This window comes from Rattus norvegicus, chromosome 15 (assembly GCF_036323735.1).
Source record: "Rattus norvegicus strain BN/NHsdMcwi chromosome 15, GRCr8, whole genome shotgun sequence".
NCBI classification, from domain to species: Eukaryota; Metazoa; Chordata; class Mammalia; order Rodentia; family Muridae; genus Rattus; species Rattus norvegicus.
Genome location: NC_086033.1, coordinates 23,670,175 through 23,680,471, shown reverse-complemented (window position 1 = coordinate 23,680,471; position 10,297 = coordinate 23,670,175). Strand labels below are relative to the sequence as shown.

Sequence of the window (10,297 nt, the reverse complement as noted above, 5' to 3'; positions counted from 1 at the left end):
TGGCATCCAAAGCAATCGCCTCTGATGGTGGCGTGAAGAGGCCACCGAAAAGTTATGAAAGAATCCTGGGAAAGTGGCCCGAATTGCATTCAAGAGAGTGCATGGCCAACACCATCACTGAAGAAAACCAAGCAGAATAGGGAAGATCCTGTAACACAGACCCAAGGGAGAGTTGCCCAGTGGTGAGCAGAGGGACGGACACACAGTCTTGCCAGACACTATGCTGCTTTCTGAGTGAAGTTCTAGCCACCTAAGGACCATTTCAGACCACCGTTGGCAAGCAGGTTCTAGTTTTTCCTAGGAGAAAGAATTTTCCGTAACATTTTAGCTCAACCACCTTTCTCGCTTCCTCTGTGCCTCCGTCTTGACAGTGCCTGGGACCTTTGAGAGTCAGCAGATGAGGCACAGTGCCACATTTTCACACGCCTGGGATCTGGAACGCTCTGAGCTTTCCCTTCTCAGCTCCAGGCCCTGTCTGTCTGTCTGTCTGTCTGTCACTTGCGCGGTTCCTCACTAAGTAGTTGTTGGGTGGATGGAGGAGTAAATATGAGGAAAAACCTCCAAATCAGATAGTTGCTGTGGAAACAGAAAGTACTGTGGTAAGGTGCCAAGACCGGGGACCGGGGTGTCTCTCTCTCTCTCTCTCTCTCTCTCTCTCTCTCTCTCTCTCTCTCTCTCCCTCTCTCTCTCTGGCTCTGTCTGTCGAGGGACAAGTTTCATGATCTTGGCATGTTACAAACAAATGTAAGTAGGTCAGAAGTCAAAACAATGAAATAGTGGGCCATGTCAACCTGGCCCACATTAGGCTATGGGCTTGTCCCCGGTCTTGGCACCTTACCACAAGTGCTTTCGGTTTCCACAGCAACTATCTTATTTGGAGGTTTTTCCTCATATTTACTCCTCCATCCACCCAACAACTACTTAATGAGGAAGCTGGCAAATGCCAGGCATTGTCCTGAACGTTGAGGATGTAACATTTGAATAAGAATGTTTCTTGTTTCTAAGAGTCTGTAGCCCAGAGAAACAATGTTGAAATTGATGACATGGTAACACTTTAGCACAGCAGAGAGTGGAACGCAAGCACAGATGTCCAGAGTGTGCTTCTGGGGCGCTGGGGAGACCTTGAAAGCCCCTTGAGAAGCCACTCTGGCTATCAGTGGCCTTCGCGTATGAAAGACCATGGCAAACTAAGTGGAGGCCGAGAGAGGCTTTCATGATCCATCGCAATGAGCATGTTGGAATCTTGGTTTGTACCAAAACAAAACTAGTTGTTTTAATTAGTTCTTCTTGCTTGGAAGTTAAGATGGTCCTCCTCGATGTTGAGTAAACCTGTTGATGTGTGAAGCCTGGGGATTACAGATGGAAAGTGTTACGGAAGAAATGGGAAATAGCATGAGCCCTCTGTGAGCTTCCTGAAGTGTGGCCACAAGTTCATACCATTTCTGGGAAGTTCAAAGCACTTCTCACAGTCCTTCCACGGTTACCATGGAAACTCCCCAATAGGATGCATAGCCAGAGGCATCATACAAACGAGGTAAGTGGTAGAGAGAACCTTGTCCTGAGCTCCCTTGGGGACCCTTCAAGGACCCTTGTCCATGCTTCTCATACTCCTCCTCCATCAGACCTTGGGCTCCAAGATTTGTTTATTCAGCTGACCACTCTCTGTAGCTACAGAACATCACCCAGTGTAGCAAGAATTTTGGTTTCTTTAAAAATACAGACGTGGTATGTGAATATGTTTTTCTTTTAATCCCAGGTGTGGGATACGGGGCTGCTTCAGATTTTCCACAGCAGCTGACTATGATTTGTCTCGTGCTCTGGCAGAGGCGTGATTTTGCCAGCTGAAGATAGTTTATGTTTGGGATTCTGGAGAGTCTTCAGAGGGTATTAAAAATTCGAGAGCTCTGTCAGAGGCAGCAGGTGCTGCCCATCCTGCTGCTGCAGCTCCTGCTATGGCTGGATGGCTCGATGGCAGGGTTGCTGGATTGCTGGGTTGTTGGTTGGTGGATTGCTGGATTGCTGGGTTGCTAGATTGTTGAGTTGCTGGATTGCTGGATTGCTGGTTGGTGGATTGCTGGATTGCTGGTTGCTGGATTGCTGGATTGCTGGATTGCTGGTTGCTGGATTGCTGGATTGCTGGTTGTTGGATTGCTGTATTGCTGGATTGCTGGTTGGTGGATTGCTGGATTGCTGGTTGTTGGATTGCTGTATTGCTGGATTGCTGGTTGGTGGATTGCTGAATTGCTGGATTGCTGGTTGGAGATATCCCGACAAAGAAGATTAGACTTGATGAAAGGAACTCAATGCTCCTAATCATGAGGGTGTAGTCTAATGAGATCAACACCCTCCCCCCCCCACACACACACACTATCTTTCTTACTCTCTCACCTAGTCTTGGGGAGATGGAAAGGTAGAGAAGGTTGGTGAAGAGGATTAGATAAAAGAACCCAATAAAGTAGCAAAAGGTACAGTTACAATTCTAGCCTACCATTGAATTCTCCCCTGGAAGTCCACAGCCAAGTATAACATCTTTCCCCTCTAACCTGTGAGTAGAAAAGAACACATATGCCAAGAAACGACGGGAAACTCTATGTTCTCATGAAGATAGACAATCTCTTGTCCATCCATCTGTTTGAGGTCAGATCTAATAGAAAATATCCAAATGTGTGACTTTCATTTTCTTCTATTTTCTTTTCTCTTTGTAAAAAATCCCAGTATCAATATCATAGAACAGCAAAGAGCCCTAGGATATCCAAACCAAATGTGGCAGAAGCTCAGCTCTCTCCCATTTTCTAGTCCCCAATTATTTTTCCTCTTGGTGAGATAACTTTAAGCTTATCAGGCTCACCAACACGCACAGCTGGAAAGCATCTCCCAGTCTGCTTTGCAGTAGTCACACAGCTGACTAACTGACAAGGTCCTATAGGACTTTCAAAAAGACTGCTTAGAGAGCCTCAAAGGTGTCTGACAATGTGTGGAAATAAGGCCTCTGACCTTCCTCTTCCTCGCTGCCTTGTATGTAAACATGACTTAAGCTTCAGCAACAAGATTCTTAAAAGGCCCTGGGATTAAAAAACCATGTGCTGAGGTAACGGGGTCTTGGATGATTTCATGCAACTGCAATACGACATCTAGATCATTGCTTTCCTCCCTAGTTCTTTATGTGAAAGAATGTAGGGCCATACGCGCGAGCTTCGGTGTTGCTTGCAACCTGACCTAGACCAAGACCCTTGGGGCGAGCATAAGAAGGCACAGAGTAAACAACACAGACTCCGGGGGTCACTCAAGTGGCAAAAGCAGACTCATTTATTGCAGGAACTGGGCAGACCTTTATACGCCACTCCAGCATCTCATTGGCTCTCAAGTCGCCAGACATGGCACGGTATCTTTCTCATGGAGTGGCTCCATCGCCTCATCCAGCATCAGCGGCCTCTAGCCACACTGGCAGATTCCATGTTGGCTTGGGGAGGAAGTATCAACTGCGCATGCGCCAGCTTTGCAGCTGGTCCTGCTTGGCTACAAAGTTCCTCCTATATTCAGGAACCTACGGGCAAGAGAACCTGATCCTCACTGTGCTCTTCAAGCAGTTCATCGCTACGACAAAGTAACTGGGCCAACCTAAAGGAGGAGAAGTCCATCTTGGCCAATAGTCTTGGAGGTTTTAGTCCATGGTCAGTTGCCTCTTCCTTTGGCACTTGACAGAGGACACGTCATCTCAGGTAGGCCAAGAAGCTAGAAAAGACAGAGGAGCGACCAGGGTCCCACCACCCTCCTCTAGGGTAGGACACACACCATCAGATGGAAAGACTTCCAGGTAGGTCCTACCTTTTGAAGGTTTCCACCTCCTACTCACACCAAACAGAAGACACTACTAACAAAGGCACATGTTTTTGGGAGATATTAAAAAAAAAAAACCATGCTTGTGGACTTGTGAGGTGAGTCATCATTTAGAAGCATTTGGGAACAAACCTGGAGACCTGAGCTCAGTGCCAGGAACCCACGTAAAGGTGGACGAAGACAACTTCTGAATACTGTCCTTGACCTTTAAGCGTCCCGTGGAACACACAAAGCCACAGACAGCATCATGAAGACACAAAAGAACAGACACACATACACACACACACACACACACACACACATTAAATTTAAAACCCTAAACTGTAGCACTTACTGACATTTGGAATAGGAGTTAACTGTTGGTATCAAACAGGAGTGAGTGGATCACTGTGTAACAGGTAACAGCAGCAGACAGGACAGGGCTAACTGCAGCCATTTGGTGTCTGTGGTAACTGAGCATTAGCTTTTCTCTCCTCAGCTTTACCATGGCCGTCTCGCATGTGGGACAGTGACATCGGCCAGACAAAAGGAAATGGATATTGGCTTGAAGGCCAACCATGACTTGGTAAAGTTCAAACATCCTGGTTATTCTTGGCCTTGCTTAGTTAAGACTAAACTTAGTGCCCAGGCTGTCAGGCTCCATGCATGCGCTGGGCTGAGTCGGATTCTAAACTTTATGGCCAACGCCATCACTAAGCGAGCCACCCTTGCGTTAACAAGCATGCTCCAGGTTACCTTTCCAGTGGTGAATCCATTCACAATCAGGATCGAGTGTGGCAAATGGAAGCACTGTGTAATGGCGCCCTCAAGTTACATTCTGTCTGCATCCCATCTCTGCCGTACCCAACACAAGAACCATCACAACACCTGGCTGACAGACAGCCGAGGGATAGAACACCACCACTGCCTGGGTAGATTAGGATACCAGACATTAGCATCCATACTCAGCCTCCTCCTGAAGTCATCCCCACCCCTCTCCACTCACAACCCTTGTCTGCTGATACAAGCAGGACACAATTTCCCATGGAGTCAGTAGACGGAGGATTTCCTATTCCCTCATGATTTGGAGGGACTTCAGACTTGAGCACAGTGTGTCAAGGATATCTTCTGGATTTCTTGAGCTCACAGTTACATCAGGGGCATGATTCTAAGGAGTCCAAAGTCACTTTGTATTGGCATGTCCTTTTTCATACCACAACCTAATACTGCCATTCCTTAATTAAAAACAGATCCTTCAAACCTGAAGAGAATTACCCGGAGTTTTAACACCCTGTCAAAGCTAGCCTGACTCAGAGATGGAAAGAGATGTATTAAGAGCCACCAGAGGCGGGCTGGAGAGGTGGCTCAGAGGTTAAGAGCACTGACTGCTCTTCCATAGGTCCTGAGTTCAATTCCCAGCAACCACATGGTGGCTCACAACCATCCTTCTTCCCGTGTGTCTGAAGACAGCTACAGTGTATTCATATAAATAAAATAAATCTTTAAAAAAAAAAAAAGAGCCACCAGAGGCTGGGGTTTACATGGTATTCTTCCACTAATTACCCACAGGATCATGGACAAGTCACATAGACTTACTGGTGAGGTTTGAGTTTGATCCAACCATTGTTTGTGTGTGTGTGTGTGTGTGTGTGTGTGTGTGTGTGTGTGTGTGTGTGTGTGTTCTATGTTCCAAGCCTTTTTTAAGATACTGATAATTCAGAAGTAAACAGAATCATGGTCTACAGGAATTATTAGTGGCAGGGAATGGAGACATGAGAAGAGGTAGCACTTGTATGTAGAATGGCAGATACACATGTATGTGTGCAAATTTTGGTAAGAACTGGGAAATGAAAATAGACAATTCTTAGAGAGGTAACCATCTAATCCATATCAAGGGAGAAATAATATTTCAGTGGACTTTTGAGGAACGGGCATCTTACTGCTCTGTCATACCTACCATGCCCGCACTTCCTGGGAGGCCATCTTTGGATGGCCTGGGAGAAGAGTGACACACTCATGAATCCACAGGGGTAGCATGTGAAAGTGACAAACCCATGTAGAAACAACCCATTTTCTTCCCTGGGCTTGGCATAGGAATCGTTTGTGCCACAAAAAAACCAAGTCCTTGGTTGTGTTTGCTTTGAGCACACTACTGTATCATTACTCATGAAGGGTTTCTACCTTCTCTCTGTGTGTGCTGAGTCGTCCGTTTGTCATTCTGGGGTACAGATAGGGAGGCAGACACAGCACATCACTATGTTTGGGGAGCCCACATCCTGGTGCTCCCTTGTAGACTCTTCTCTCCATGCTTTCTTCATTCCAGCAAGAGAGATTTCTCAGTGCCCTTTAGGAATGTGTACACATCAATACTCTGGGGTTGTACCTTCCAAAAGGCATAGTTCCCATAGTCTAGACTTTTCTTTTCCCCTCTGAGATGTGGCTCCAAGATCCCAGCGCCTAAAGGCATTACCCTCTCTAACCCACATCTACATGCTCATGAGAAGACCCTTTGTGTGCCCACACTTGACCTCGGTTGATCTCTCAAAGGTAAAGGAGCCGTCTCCCTCCCATGCTGCTGTGAGAGGCAAGGTCCTGAGGGCACTGCTGTGAGGGAGAGGCTGAGCAGAAATGTGAATAACTATGAATAAATATGAGGCAGGCTTGGCAGAGGAAACACGGGCTGTGCCAAAACCTAGAGAGCACATGGTGCCAGGCCCCCAGAACTTTGAGACCTTTCCCAAAGGCAAGCCACACCCACTCACCCACTTGAAACCAAGACAGAGATCTTGATGAAACAATGTAAGACCTTCCCCAGGGATACATTATGTCCAGTCTGCCTTGGATTCAAAGTAAAAACTTGCATTTCTCATTTTCTAGGTGTAGACATGAACTGGTAGAGCTTAGGAGCAGACAAAACCAAGGGCTAGCCATTGCTGACAACTCCGCCATACTCTATGGGTCTTGGAGGGAACTCTGTGTGCCTGAACACTTAGCAGAGTGGAAAAAAACCACTGATCTTGGAGCCAGACAAATCTGACTTTAGATCCAGCTTTAACCAGGTCATCTGGGACCAGCTGCCTAATGTCCCTAAACTTGGGGTGAATGCTTAAGTCATCAGGGGAGTGGAGGTGGGGCAGGTTAATGGTGCTGCACAATATAGGCGTGACTGGTGGTATTGTGTAATACCTGATCATTTTTTCTTTCAGAACCTACTATGGACACTACATGGAACCTACTATAGACACTGTACCATGCGACCTGCAGTTATTTGTGTGGTTTCGGCATGACTGCTGTTCCCACTATTCACGTCCCTTGCCAGACTAACAATCCATGGGAACAGACCAGAGTTCTTTGTTAACATATGTCCCCCAGACCTAACACAGCAGAGATGCTCAATAACAAGATTGTCACTGAACTTTAATTTGTTCCAGAGAAGACGGTTTCTTTTCTTCTTTTGACCCCACAGTTAAACGAGATTCCCCCAAAGCTGGGTGAGTATCCTGGGGTGTTCAGGACAGCACTGTTACTTCAAGAGCACTAGGAAAGGAGATGGAGAAAGCTAGTCAGCACAGCTGTTCCTTTCTCTAATGCACTGCTCTCAAGTCAAGATCCTTGTAGAACAGCTTTAGGACCAGGCAATCAGCTGCCACTCCCCTCCCTTTGAGGAAAGTGAGCATAGAGAGGCAGGCAGCCCCCTACTCCCAAGAGCCTCAAAGCACGTTGGTCCTCAGAAGGCTTCAAGGGGGAGTGAAGCTTCCAGTAATCGCAACATTGTTTGTCCAAAAGGGGGAGGGGACGCATTTCAGCAATAAGCAAAGGAGAGAGAAAAAAATCAATAAGGATGTGTGTAATGAATTTTTGTTTCCTGAAATAGCCCTGCAGGAGCCTTGCCAGGAAGAGTTAGGACTAATCAGTCACAAGATGAGAGACACAAATCCAAGAACATTATTCAGGTCTGCAGCCCCCCTGGGTGGCAGGATGTCAGCCACAGGACTTGCAGGGATGTAGGTCTGTGGGAGAGCTGGGGAAGGAGGGGGGCTGTTGAGGGGAGAGTAATGGCGGTCCTGCTTGCTGAGAAAGGACTGTCGCTGCTTTGACTGGCTTGGAAATGGAGGGGACAGGCTGCACAAATGGATGTTTTCTTGAGGCTTGGAAGTCAGCATTCTCCTGCTATTATGTCACACGTTACTGTTGGGCTGTGGGACCTAAGTATCACCAGTCCACAACACTGATCCACAGTAGTGTGATCTCCGGTGCCAAGCCCCTCCCAGCTCAATTGTGCTTTCTGTAAAATAGGAGCTAAGCTCTTAGAGCCACAGGGCTCTGAGGATTAAATGAGATAGCTTGTCACTCACTAGGCTCCCACCGGCCTTCAGGTGAGAGGCTGGTAAACAATACTTAGGACAGCTGCCGTTTCTATATACTGACCCCACTATTATGATGAAACACTGTCTTCTAGAGTGTTCTAGATGGGTCACAGCCACCCCCACCCAACCCCCAGAATACATGGCAGAACCAGTCAGTGCCGACGCAATAAAACAATTCCCTCAAAGTCTAGGAATAAAAGCAGGTGTTCCTCATTTTCATCGTCTGCCTTGAGTGTCTCAGAGGGCGTACGCATGCTTCACCTGAATCTTTTTTTAAATGGGAGGAATTCCCTTACAGTGATTTTAAATATCTGACAACTCACTCACCAGTGACAGAGCAATTAGCTGGTATTAGCACTTCTTAAAAATCCTCAGAGGGTTTTTTTCCCCCTTCACTTCTTGTCATAAGTTTCTCTAAATTTAGCGAAGTGGGTCTGAACCAGGCTAACATCATTTCGGCAATTCCCGTGACTTCGTTCTAAAGCTCAGTCTTGTTGGAGGTGTGGTTTGCATACAATGAGAAAGACACGTTCTGGTGTAGCTTGCCAAGTTTTGACAGATGTCTACAGCCAGGTAACTACCATGTAAATCAAGATATATGAAATGTCCGCCATCCAAATGGGCTCCCTTGTGCCCTTCCTAATCAATACTTACCGACCACGCCTTCCAGCCCCAGACAGTCACTGCCAGTCACATCTATTATAGATTAGATTCGGCTTCTCCAGAGTTCCATTTAAATGGAAACAGACCACATCCAATCTTTTAAGTCTTCCTCTTTTGCACAGCAGACTTTTTCGAGATTCTTCCACAGTATCACACATATCAACAGCCCATTTCCTTTTTATTGCTAAGCAGCATTTTATTATCCCAATATAAAAATTAGAGGTCATTCATTTACCTGTTGATGAACTGGGTGGTTTCCAGTTTTTGACCATTCAGAATCAAGATGCTATGACTATTCACATACAAATCCTTGAGCACAGTTTCATTTCTCTCACAAATACCCAGCAGTAGGATTGCTGGGTCATGTGACTCGTGTTCATTTAACTCTAAGCAACCGCCAACTGTTCTCCAGAGGAAGCCTTCAGTTCCCTTTCTCGCTTACAGCAGTTCTGGGGCTCCGCGTGCCTTCTAACTTTGTATGGCGGTGACTGTATTTTTTATGAGTCTTTGTTCTGTTTCCCCTGGATCTTCCAGCATTTCTTCTCCTGACCCTGTCTGCTGCCAGTTTCTGGAAATTCTACCCTTCCATTTGCTGTCTGAAGGGCAGAGCAAGGTGGAAGCACTTAGCATTAGATTCCAGCCCAAGGTTTAAAGACAAAAGCAGCTCTGGAAGGTCTCAGCCCACCCCATCGCTCCTGTTTACGCCACTACAATCAACACAGACTGATCTTCTGCCTAACCCCCTGCCCCTCCACACAGACTGATCTCCATGCTAAGGCCCCTGTCCAGCCCCATGTTTCAGGCGGGTACAGCTCTAATCTCTTTCCAGGGAAGGAAGCACAGCTTCTTAAACAACAGACCACTAGTTCCTAGAACCTTCCTTCCAATGTCCACCTAGACAGTGAAATCAACAATGTCCGTCCCCCTTCACTTGTCCCCTAAAGTCATGGTTCAGTCCCTTTTGGCTTCTAACTCATGGTGTTCACTAACTTCACGGTATCTAGCCACTGACCGTCCTTGTACACAAACTCATTGCTTCACGATGCGAGCAACCTGGGGTGTCCCTTCTCATGTATTAATTCCCAGCTTAAAAATGAAAATCTCTGTCTGTAGCAAAATGATTAGAACACACAAAGTATTTTCTTAGAAGATTACAGAGATCTTGACGCAAAACGAAACAGAAAAACAAAAACACCAATGTACTTTTTTTCCCCAAAAATTCCAACATGACCAGATTCTTCTTGGGCAATAAATAAGTAAGTAAAATTGAATGGAAAATAAATTTTTGAGATCTGAGTTCCAATGCCTTTCTTTAAAGACGCATCAATGATTTCTTTTAAAAGTAGGTGATAAAGGGTCGCCCAGCAGCCCCTGAACATGGTCACACAGTCAGGTACTCTTCCTGCTAGCTTCTAAGGTTCCTTCAAACTCCACTGTCTAAGAGACCAGAA

At 46.3% G+C, this 10,297-nt stretch overlaps 1 long non-coding RNA gene across 1 annotated transcript; it reads left to right on the top strand.

Annotated features, from left to right (window-relative positions):
- Positions 1 to 480: 480 nt before the first annotated feature.
- Positions 481 to 7,234, top strand: LOC134482090 (uncharacterized). Its single transcript, XR_010058127.1, has 2 exons — positions 481 to 1,534; positions 7,023 to 7,234. It is a non-coding gene; the product is annotated as an uncharacterized LOC134482090 (long non-coding RNA).
- Positions 7,235 to 10,297: the final 3,063 nt, after the last annotated feature.